The sequence below is a fragment of the Lactuca sativa genome, chromosome 4 (assembly GCF_002870075.4).
Source record: "Lactuca sativa cultivar Salinas chromosome 4, Lsat_Salinas_v11, whole genome shotgun sequence".
NCBI classification, from domain to species: domain Eukaryota; kingdom Viridiplantae; phylum Streptophyta; class Magnoliopsida; order Asterales; family Asteraceae; genus Lactuca; species Lactuca sativa.
This window is the reverse complement of record NC_056626.2, coordinates 362,556,625-362,568,690: the sequence shown is the minus strand read 5'-3', so window position 1 is coordinate 362,568,690 and position 12,066 is coordinate 362,556,625.

Here is a 12,066-nt window from a genome sequence, read left to right as displayed (position 1 = left end):
GGGTTTAGAATCATGACTTATTGAGGTGTCTTAATGGATAAAGTTGGAAACTTAATCCATTAAGACCATGGAAAGGACCATATATGAGCTTTGAAGCTCTTAGAGTTGTAGGAACATAGGTTAATAGGTTACACTGTCTATACCAATCCCTATAGTGTGACCTTATGTTGCCACGACGTGGAGACTGGGTGAGAACCTGTTTGTTTTGTCGTTTCGCTTCCATGACGTAGCCAAGGATGGCCACGATGCGGCGACTCGCTGACTTTTGACTATTGACCGTTGATCAAGTTTAACTTTAGGTCAAATGGAGTAATCTAAATAGTAGATTGAGGCTTAGTCCCTGTTTCTTGTATAAGTGACCTATAGAGTCGGTATTTGGAGCAACGATCTATTCGACTATCTTTTTGACTTTGAGGTGATTTTTCCTCATGTCAAAGGTACCAATGTCAGCCCAATAGTTTGTGTTATGTATCTGATGTACACAATAGTGCCTACTTCTTTTAAATTGATAACCTAACTAACTTAACTAATACATGCACCGATAGGCAATGTATCTAGTCGGATTATAGATTAGCTTGGGTAAGTGGGGCGTCAAACACAGGGAGCAGAATTTAATTAATTAATATAACTACTTCTATTTAAACTAGAAAACAAAATTAAATTGGAGGTTTTTTACTAATTTTGCAACATTAAAAGAACTTAATTCTAATCACTACCAAATTAACAACTAAGCGAGAAAATAAAATCGAATTTAAAGAGTACTTCTGCACAGTTCCAATTTCACCTTCTCCTATGGCTGATTTCAAGTGGATGGAATATATTCATTACCAATTTGTTAACTAGCCATTATGATCAAATATCTATACAAATTAGTTTATGAATTACCATGCAATGATCAAGAACCACTTAAACACCAAATTGATAATAAGCATAAATTGGAGTATGAATGATAATAGTTACTTTTCTATGATCCAATTAAGAAAATAACCACAAATTAAGACTACTTATGCACTCGAACATAGTTAAAGTTACTAGCTATAATTACTTTATCTAAGATGTGATTAATCCTATCTCTAATTATTTAATGATCATAAAAAATTAGGTTACAAGTTCATTCAATTAGATTGATCAACTCTCACACAAAACCTTGATTAATAAGCAATAAAAATTAGAACTAAAACATGCTAGCATTTAATTATCAAACACAAGCGTAATCAACATATAATATCCATAAATCAAAATCAACACATAAGGATTAGCTTCATCTTCACCAAATAGAAGTATAAGAGTCTTAGCCTCTCATAATAGCAGAAAAAAATACACAAAATGCATGCAAATAAGACTAGATATGAGTAATGTTTAGAAAACTAAATAGATCTATGTAGAATTCTTCTAAATCTTCTTTGATTCTTAAGCTCCAATTGATTTATGGTATTCTTTAAGGTTTCTAGAGGGTTTTACTCGTAATCCCTCTCAGGAAATCAGCTAGAAGTCCTTCTATTCAACATAATGATTGGGTATATATAGTTGCCAAATATCTGATCACCATGTTGTGGTTAAGAGGGACCACGTCGTGGTCTTCATGAATATCATGCACTCTCCAAGTTAACTTATTGGTCAAGAATCTTCCATTTTCCACGTCGTGGTGGACCATCACCACGTTGTGGTCTTCTGTCTTCAATCCTTCTTTCTTTTCTTCTTCCCTTATCTCACGTTTTCCTACTTCCAACACCTCGTTTGCTTCCTTTTTGTCTGAAGCATGTCTTTGCTATTACAAAACATATTTCAAACTTGACAAGTACCTTTTGTCCCAAAATAAACATAATTGCAGCTAAAAGTATTAAGATAGTGTATGAAATATATATTTAAATATGCACAAATCAAAATACCCCACACTTGGCCTTTGTTTGCCCTAACGCAAAACTGATTTTATTATTATCATACCATCACATTCCTAGTTCCCAACATCACACAATACAATCCATTTTGAGCCTCTCCATTACATCAAGACCGCAATGCATATATTTGTGTCTAAATATCCTTAAGAACTTCCCTAATCCTAAATACTCTCAATCTTCATAATTATTTCCTCACTTGTTTTGAACAACATTCATTTTATGCATCCCTCCAAACATATCCTCTTAAAATCTTTCTTAACCTCAAGGTAATTTTTGTTTAAACTCCCAAGCATACATATGGAAAAGTAAACTAGAAATAAAAATTACAATAAATAATAACTTGGCAAATTGCATTATTCTTTAATTGAGTCTTCGTTTTTTGAAAGCTTCTTCATGATATTTCTTGATCTTCATAGATTTGTAAACTCTTATTCTCTCAAACTTTTGCAACTTTTTTTTCTTTTCACACTTTTTTCACTCAAAACTAAAAATCCTATAAAAACCTATGCTTAATCAAGGATACTTAACTTCAACCCTTATTGGCTAGAGGTATTATTCTAAGGTGCAATGACTACATAAGCTCTCTTAGATACATTTATGGTAGACGATGCTTAACATATTATGTCCGTAAAACTAAGCAAGGTCGTGTTTTTGTTCTGTGATTTCACTAGGATAGGGAAGACACAAATGCACTATAACATATACTGGCTCAAATAAACATCAAAAATAGCATCGGGTCATCCCACACAACGCTAGCAACCTAGATCTCAACAACAATTTTTTTAACTAGATTCCATTTTTCGATTATTATTTCAAATCTTTCTAATAATTTTGTTTAAAATCCTAGTCATTTTTCAAAATTTTATCAGTATGCTTGCATGCTAAATTCAACCTCCTATCCCACACTTAATTGATACAATGTCCCCATTGCATATTTATACAATTAAAGAACATAAAAGAAAAAAATGAGACATTAGAAAAAACTCCCCTAGGATAGTAGTGGTGAGATCGAATTCTTGAAAATGTGTGGAAAATCTTGGACATCTCGTATAATGGCTGGAAATAGTACTTCTAGACTCTTCTCTTGTGAATGTAAATGTGTCGGATCAAAATTAACCAAAAAACCATCTTTAAAAAGTGTGTTGAACCTTAGCCACAATGTGGTAAAGAAACGTCATGTCATGGTATCAAGAAGAAATTCGTTAAAAATAATATCTCCACGGCTTAGTCTAATGATGCCACGATGTGGTGATATGTCTGATGCAGTCGTGAGAATAACCAATGCCAAGTGGAGATGATGACCACGTCGTGGTGTCTTTTCAGAATGTCATTAAGAGCTAAAATTATACATCGTCACTTCTCAAGGGCGTATGACCAATCCCGACCTATTCTTTTTGTAAAATTCTTAAAAAAACTTCTCTTCACCAAGTGGGAACCCCACACTTATTCAATAATATGGTCTATAATTATAATCTTCTAGAAACCTCATGTCTTCTTCATTAATTAAGCTCTTTCACTATTTCACTTTCATTCGACACTACAAAATAAGATAAAGAGACTAGATAAAAAGATGATCATTCCGTTAAACTAAATAAAAAAAACTAAAAACTAAAAAGAAATCAAAAGAAAAAGAAAACGCAAACTCTTAAAACATTGGGTTTCCTCCTGAGAAGTTGTTCTTTTTAGGAGTCGCGAGATTGACTCCTTCCCATTCTATGTTGTTGCGGTTGGGAATGGTATTTCCTTTTTCTCTTTTTTCTCTTTCCACCTGCGCTTTTATGCTTGAAGCCGCTAAATGTACGCCTTCTTTGAGTTTTATTTTTTCTTTTGACTGATTCTTTCTTCACGCTTGTGTTTCATTCCCTTGTTTTCCCCTTTCATCTTCGTGCTCCTCTTCTCATTTTCATTATGATCTTCTTGATCTAACTCCATCTTTGTAATAAATGACTTCTCTAATTCCGTACCTACGTCTTCATCATTTATCTCCCCCTTTTCATCCAAATCAAATTCTTCTTCATCACTTACTTCTTCCACTTGAGACTTAGGTGTACTGAACGCGAACACCTCAAATCTCATAGGAATTGAAGCTCTTGGTTTGGAACATTTTACTTTTTCCACATGAGGTTTCTCCCAAACCTTCAAATCTTCTTCCGCTAATATTTCACTATCTCTTAGCTCATTAAGACTTTCTCCTTCCAAATTAGTCATCCTAAGCATTTCATCTCTTGACATGTCATAACTCACTTTTGTATTCATTTGAAAAGTAATTTCTTCGTCATCCACTCGAAGTGTAAGCTTTGAATAATGAACATCAACAAGGGCTCTTGATTGAGTGATCTGCCATTCAACGTGTCATCTTTGTGTTTTGAAGGCTTGGTAGACCGAGCTTCTTGTTTAAAGAATATGACATAAGATTAATGTTTTCCACGAATCGGCTAAAGTATTTATTGAAGTGGAATTGCCAAATTCACAAGGCAAAGTAAGCTGGCTTGGATCTATGATTTTGATTGGCAACCCATTGACGATTGCAACTGAAGATAACTCATTTAATATGATTGCGGATTCTTTCTCCAAATCCTTTTGATTAGTCATCACATCTTTACCAAACTTATGAATCTTCACCATGGATTTGAGGAATGGAACGTTTATTGAGAGTGATACTACTTGTTCCATGAACTTCTTATGTTCCAGCTCCGGATTATGCTTAATGACTCGAAATGGGAAGAATAAAGGAGGCTGGTACGAATTTAAAGGAGAAGAATTTTTATTTCCTAATGACCACGACGTGGCAAGGTCATCACGATGTGGTGAATCATCGAATGCGACTTACATTTTACTTCCATAATCTTTTCTTCCAAATGTTGACCGAGTTGAATAGTAGGTATAGTATGGGTCATTAATGGATCAGAATGAACTTCTTCTTTAGTAAAAATCACCTTTACATGAGGTTGTGCTTTTGGGTCGGGATTTCGAGGAGGTAGCCTCTCATTAACAAGTGTCGTTAATTGCCCTAGTTTAGTTTCAATTTTCTTGATGGAAGCTACGACACCCCTTCTGACTCTCCATACTCTGGAACTCCAGTGTCCTGACTGACCGCCACACCGCCCTCTCAAGATATCACCATGTTATTTGCTCCTTGAATAACAGACCCCGATAACTCACCTCCCCTTTGATTCTCTCGTTGCGATAGATAACCAAGACAATGCCCAAAAATCGGCTGCCGATCACTTATACCAGATATATTAAACATCCAAATCATATTCAAAGAAATGAAGGGATCCCATCACAACAGGGACCCATCCACTGAATTGCAAACAAAACCCATTTGAACGATGAACTTTCAACACCTTGACCTTAGAAGCAAGAAAAAGAGCATGCTTGCTTAGCAGTATTTTCTGACATCTAACAACATAAACCCCGACTCCCTCCTCAGATATCCCCTTCAACACTGAGCACTAGGTCATCTCTCGACCCAACAATTGAACCTCCAAGGGTTACCCAACATGCCCCAAAATGTATCACCGACTTCCTTCTCACAGTAACTAACTCGGCCCACGGTGACACACAAGTCACGAAGCTCGCTTTACCCCAAGCGATTACTATAATCCCAAATGAAATCGTCTCACCTTCGTCCTTTGTCGTCAACTACCCATTAGTTTCATGTGTCTCACGGTTTTTTCCATACCAACGAATTGACCCACATAGGTCTAAGACACCAGATGAAAAACAATACCCTCTCAAAATGAAATCCATCTTTGAATCCGAAATCTCATTCCGCCTACTCAATACATCACTAGAATCAAACTCGACTCTAGAGTTTGGTCCGGCACAGAATTAGAACCACTCGTCCCAACGAAACACTCAACTCGCGACCTATGACCCGCAACCCACACGTACATCACTTCTCCGATTCCTTACGATTGTGGTCTCCACAGCCTCACTCATAATATAATGATTCCCGACCCTTATGGAGACCTCCGACTCTATCCTAGTCAGGCCATCGGGTGCCCGAAGACTCAGTCCCATAAGGCTACTCAAGCCTAAGAACTCTCATGTGTTACGCTCTGACTAACGACTAACACAGCTCACCATAGCACCACGACGTTTTCTCACTGACTAGTGAGTACTACGGCTCCTACCGTATCACAACACCCTCTCGCTGACTAGTGAGTACTATGGCTCCTCATAGCATCAGAACACCCTCTCTTTGACTAGTGACTATTACGACTCCCCGTAGCATCACAACACCCACTCTCTGACTAGTGAGTACTATGGCTCCCCGTAGCATCACAACACCCTCGCTCTGACTAGTGAGTACTACGACTCCCCATAGAATCACAACACCCTCTCTTATCACCTCACAATCTCATCCTCAGGTCATTACTCCACCCCGATCACTAACTCACGCTTTGTGGCGAAACATAGATAAGTACGCATACCCACCTGGCTAAGCATCACTACTCCTGACGACCACTGTCGGAACAAAACATTTTTTATTGTTGCAATTCACATTCTCAAATAATATTGTTCGACGTCAATTAGCTGAAAGGGCTCCCACTGGAACCGTAGGCACCTGATACACCACTCGCCATCTCATATCTCAAATCCCAAAATAATCCAAAATTTAGAACATTATACTCGGATACCTCGGTACACCATCACAAAACCTCACGATGTCATGCCTTAGCCACTGACCTCTTACTTACAGTGTCATACTCAGATATAGACATACATCCTTTCAGAATCTCACAACTGATCTTCCCCTCACACAAATAGCAACTTCAGAGTATCCGAACTCAATTGGAACACAGAGGAATCGTCAATGACTCAAAATACGTTTGTGACCATCAGGAACTCTCTCCTTTATTGATCAAAACCCATACATTAAGCCTGAAGTTCTCCAACGCCGAAAATATCCTTTCGATCCAACCACCTCGAATTTACCATTCCAATCTCGAAGAATTTCTAACTACCATATGGTCTCTGACCAACGGCCACCCGCCATGGAGACACTCGCCCTTTCCTGAACACATACATCATGCATTACCTCACTATGCACTTCGCCTCGGACATAATTAACCCTGGCCTCATGTGTCCACACCGTAGATCTCCATAACCATTTCTTTAACCGCACTTGAACGGATCGCTGATCCCTTCAATAGAATACCCAATTCTCCCCCACTCAGGGTTTGAACCATCACTGATTGGCATGCCAACAATCTACTACATAGAATGTTTTACTAGGTATGTCACACTTGACTCTTGAAATGTACTACGCAATCACCCAAGGACCTTCCGATGGAACTAATCAATCTCCAGATATCATGTCTCTGACAAAAAATCTTGAAGTCCTCCCAATGTGACTGCCTCTAGTTATCTTGAATGCCTCAGGCCAACACACCGCCGGGTACCCCAACGGTCCCGAAATAGTCCTGACTCTCAATATGGAAATAATGCACTATCACGCACTCCGTCACTAATTTCTCTATCAGCCTCTCGACACGGTAATAATCATAAAAGCAAGGGACCTCACCCTCATATCCGATACACAACTGAGACAACGAAAGCCACCGCCCTAACATGCTCCTGTTGATTATCGGACACTGCTGCTAACACATGCCCTACTACATTCAATTAGGGTATTTGCTCATCCTTTACCATCCCAACCATCATTGATGACCTTCCCATACTATAAAACTATCTTGCGGTATACATACTGCCCAGAATACTCCGGTGAAAAATTGCAGCTAATGTGTGACATCCGTCAAAATTCGAGTCAATTCTAGATTTGATAAACTTAGTTGCACGTGTAGGCACGACACATACTAGACTTAGTAACTAGAATCTAATTTGTAAGCTAATCGAAACTTGGAAACAATTAGAAACAATTGATAGTGTACTTAGATTTCACATTGATATGCAAATTCTACAACTACTTAACTGTAGTGACTATCCATATTTGGGTCGCTCTTTGACTCGAACGCCTTTTCATGAATCATATACACACACCATGCACTTGACCTAGTAGTACAAATTAGGTCAAAGTATCATAGAAACTTAAGTCAAAGTTGAAGATTAGGACTAGTACACTTGATTCCTCAATTTCGCTTGAATCTCGGAATCACTACATAGAATGCCAATAAACCGGTAAAAAAAATTACAAATATTATTTCTAACTTGAATAAGATTTTTGAAACTCTATTATAATTTGAAATCTCAAATAATTCAGTTTATTTTGATATCCAAATATTTATTAAATCTCAAGACCCTAAAAACCCTAAAAACTCAAATTTATAGACTTTAACTCCTAAAAATCGATAAAATTTGGTATCGGCTATATAATATCAATTTAAAATAACTCAATTTAGTAAAATATAACCAAGGAGAAATAAAATATAAGTCATTAGTATTTAACCTTTTTTCTAAGCCAAAAATCAAGGTTTTGTGAAGGAAAATTTGGATAAGGTGCATATTTTATAAAAACTTGATATTTTTATAAAATAAAGTTATATTTTATAAAATTTAAAAGAGGGAGACCCTCTATCCATTCAAAAGTTTGATTCCTCTCTCTCTCTCTCTCTCTCTCTCTCTCTCTCTCCCTTTGTCTCCTCTCTCTCTCTCTCCTCTTCCCAAAACACTCAATCAATTCGCCTCCACACTCCATTTCCCCATACTTCACTTTCTCTTTCACACTCCCTCACTTTATTTTCGATCTATTCTCTCTTCCTCTCTTTAGGAACCATGAAAATTTCCAAAAAACAAGTCCAAGAACACTCATGATGCTCAAAATATTAATCATCTAGTGGTGTTCATTAAGGTAGAACACGATTTCCTTTCATTTTTCTTCAAGTTTCATGGTTTTTCTTGCATTTCCTTCTTCTTCTACACCATTCTCTTAGAAATTTTGTGTGAATATTCATTCACTTCAGCTTTGATGATGATGGTGGTAGATTTTTACCAAAAACATCTTGCATGTTACAAAATGGTGAAGATCCATGACCTAAACCTAAGTCAAAACCATGGAAATGCACTTTTCTACACGTTTTAGTGGAAAAACACCACATGCACCCTATGTTTTATATGAAAAACGATTTTTTAACATTTCAAACTCATGAATGGTCTTTAAACAAACATGCATGTGATGATCTTCAAGCATAGATGCTAGATCATCAAAGTATGTTGTTAAAAGTTTTCAAATATGTTCATCAAGGATTTATTTCCAAATAGATATCTAAAACTCCTTTTCTGGCCAAATCCAATTTTTTCTAGATTCCCAACAACAAAATAAGTTGCTTTGTAAATTTCCAGAAAATAATTCATTTATCTCGAATTAATATAACTAATGCAAGAAAAAAGGGCAATAAATCATATAAAATACTTTCCTAGGTCTATAAATCCTAGCTAAATTTGTGGATGACCCCTATGCTGAATAATGAAATTTCATTAAGTTTCATCGGTTTTTGTTACCTTTTAGTGTGGTTTTGAATTTTCTTTTTGTTTAGTACAAATAAATCATAAAACCACCATAGAGAATGTGAAAACAATACCTAACACTTTTCGCAGCTTCCCCCATATAGTAAACACGGAGAAACATATTTTCAGAATTTTTCATTTTGCATTCCTATTTTTCCCCGATTTTTGTATTTATAATGGCCTAAAAATAGAATAAATAGTTATGCTCATCCAAAATTCATGAAGATTTACCTGAAAACCTTGTAGTACATGAGGATGATACATAAATATTTTTGTGATTTTTCTCTTCTGTATACTATTTTTCTTCTATTTTCCCAAGATTAAATACACTTAAACCCATTTTTTATTAGAATAAATGCACAAAAATCATAAAAATTGGTTAAACAGTTTATAAATTCATTTTTATAATTTTACCAGCTTAATAATGTTTAATAACAGTGTAAAAAAAATTTTAGATAATTTTGGAAACTATTTTCTATTTATTTCAATTTTTATTAGAATAAATTCTAAAAAATCATAAAATTGGGTTAAATAGTTTGGAAATCCGTTTTTATATTTTTCCAGATTAAGTAAGTGTAATGATAGTATTATAAAAAGTTTGGGTAATTTTCTTACCTCATTTCTATTTTTCATGAATTTTTATCAATTTAGAGAATTAAATATATGAAAAATGGTTATGCATATCTATAATCCATGAAAATTTATAAGGAAGTCTTTTAATGTAGTTAAAACCAAAATATGAAGTTTGGTAATTTTTATTAATTGTATAGTATTTTTCATGATTTTATGGTTATTCAAGAAACTAAAATGGAGAAAAATAGTTAGACAAATAAACAAATTCAAGAAAATTTATCTTGAGGTCTTTGACTTCAATTAAAATTGAAATGAAAATTTTGGGAAATTTTATAACTTAATTGATTTGGTTTTTGAATATTTTATCATTGGAACACCTCTTAAAATGTTAAATATTAACATTTCAATAATGAGAATTTTCCACTTAAATTGTTATATAACAATTGATTCATTGAAATTTAATTTTCACAGAAAAATGTTTATAACTTATTAATATTAAATTTTGACACAATATTGACATAATTCTATTGTAGTAGTAAGTATACTAGTGTTAGATTTCGATTAGAGACTCACTAGCGAATACTATTATTGTAGGAATCGGTAGTGGTACAAGTGGATCATAATTTAAGGCACCATTTACATCATCTCAATGCATATTGTGAGTATTCACGACTCCCCTATTTTCGGTTTTTATATTTTAGGGATGGAAAAACATGTCCTAAAGTATTTATGTTCGTTATATTTATTTGACTCGTATAAACTTGGTTGCTATATTTTGCATATTGTGAGTATTCACGACTCCCCTTATTTTTGGTTTTTTATGTTTTGGGGTGGAAAAGCATGTCCTAAACTATTTATGTTCGTTGTATTTAATTTGACTTGTATCAAACTTGGTTATTATATGTTGCTATGTATGTGTATGTGTCACAACTGGAAATTTTGTGTCATGTAATCTATACATTCAAGCTATTGTGAATCAAAAACTTCAATCAAATACATCATACAAGTGCTACAAATAATCATCAAACAATTGGAAACCCTAGAAGCTTTTGTTTAAGTCCCTTTTGGACTAGGACTCCCATATTGGATCCACATGGACCAATAAGCTTCTAATTAGACTATCATGGGCTTAGAACCTTATTTGGGCTCTAATTGGACCTACACTAATGTATTTCAACATTTTTGGCCATATTGGGCCTAGAATGAAATGAATTAAAAGCCTTGATACATGAATAACCTAAACTAGTCCAATAAAAATATAAAAATCCTACTACATTCTTTTAAGCATAAAACACACTCTAACTAACTCTAATTTTGGGCTTAAGGGGAAAAGCCCAAATTTTTCTTTTGCTTTTCAAAAATCTCGGTCCAAGGCCCAAATCCAAGGAGATAAGAGATGAAGTTGACTTTGGTTGCCACCTCATCTTTACCCATGGGATATCCATGCAATATAGTTCATGTTTCCATGCAACATCACCTCAAATATCACTTCTCTTCTCTCCTCTCTCTCATTCTCGGCCACTAGCACACACACACACCACAAAAATCTCTCAAACACTCTCTAGATCACTCAAGAACATCTCTCCCTCTCCACTCAAAAATCTTGAGTTCTAGGAAGCATTCAAGAGGAAATCTCCACAAAATTCTTCATCTAAGGTAAGATTATGCATAGATCTATGATTTAAATTCTTTTGTTATCAAAATCCTTTCCTAATCTATGCAAAAATCGTGATCTTGCATCCTAGAACCATCTCAAAACTCGAGATCTTCATCAAAGGGAGCTAAGGCCAAAAACACTTCATTTTCCTTCCATTTTCCTTGCAAAACCGAGCCCCCACACCCAAGGTGAGCTTCATACCCCCTATTTTCTGTTTTTATGAGTTTTGTGGGGGGGGGGGGGGGGGAGGGAATACAAGTGAAAGTGTAGATCTATATGTGTTTATATGCCTTGTATGATTTCCATGCTTATATGTATGCTATTATGTGTTTTAATGTTGGATCTAGCCATAAAACTCCTCAAAACCGAGATATAACTTATGTTGTATGATTTTAGCATGAAATGTATTTCTACATACAAAGTGTTTCAAGAAAGATAACTAAATGGTTTAGTAACAATTTTCTT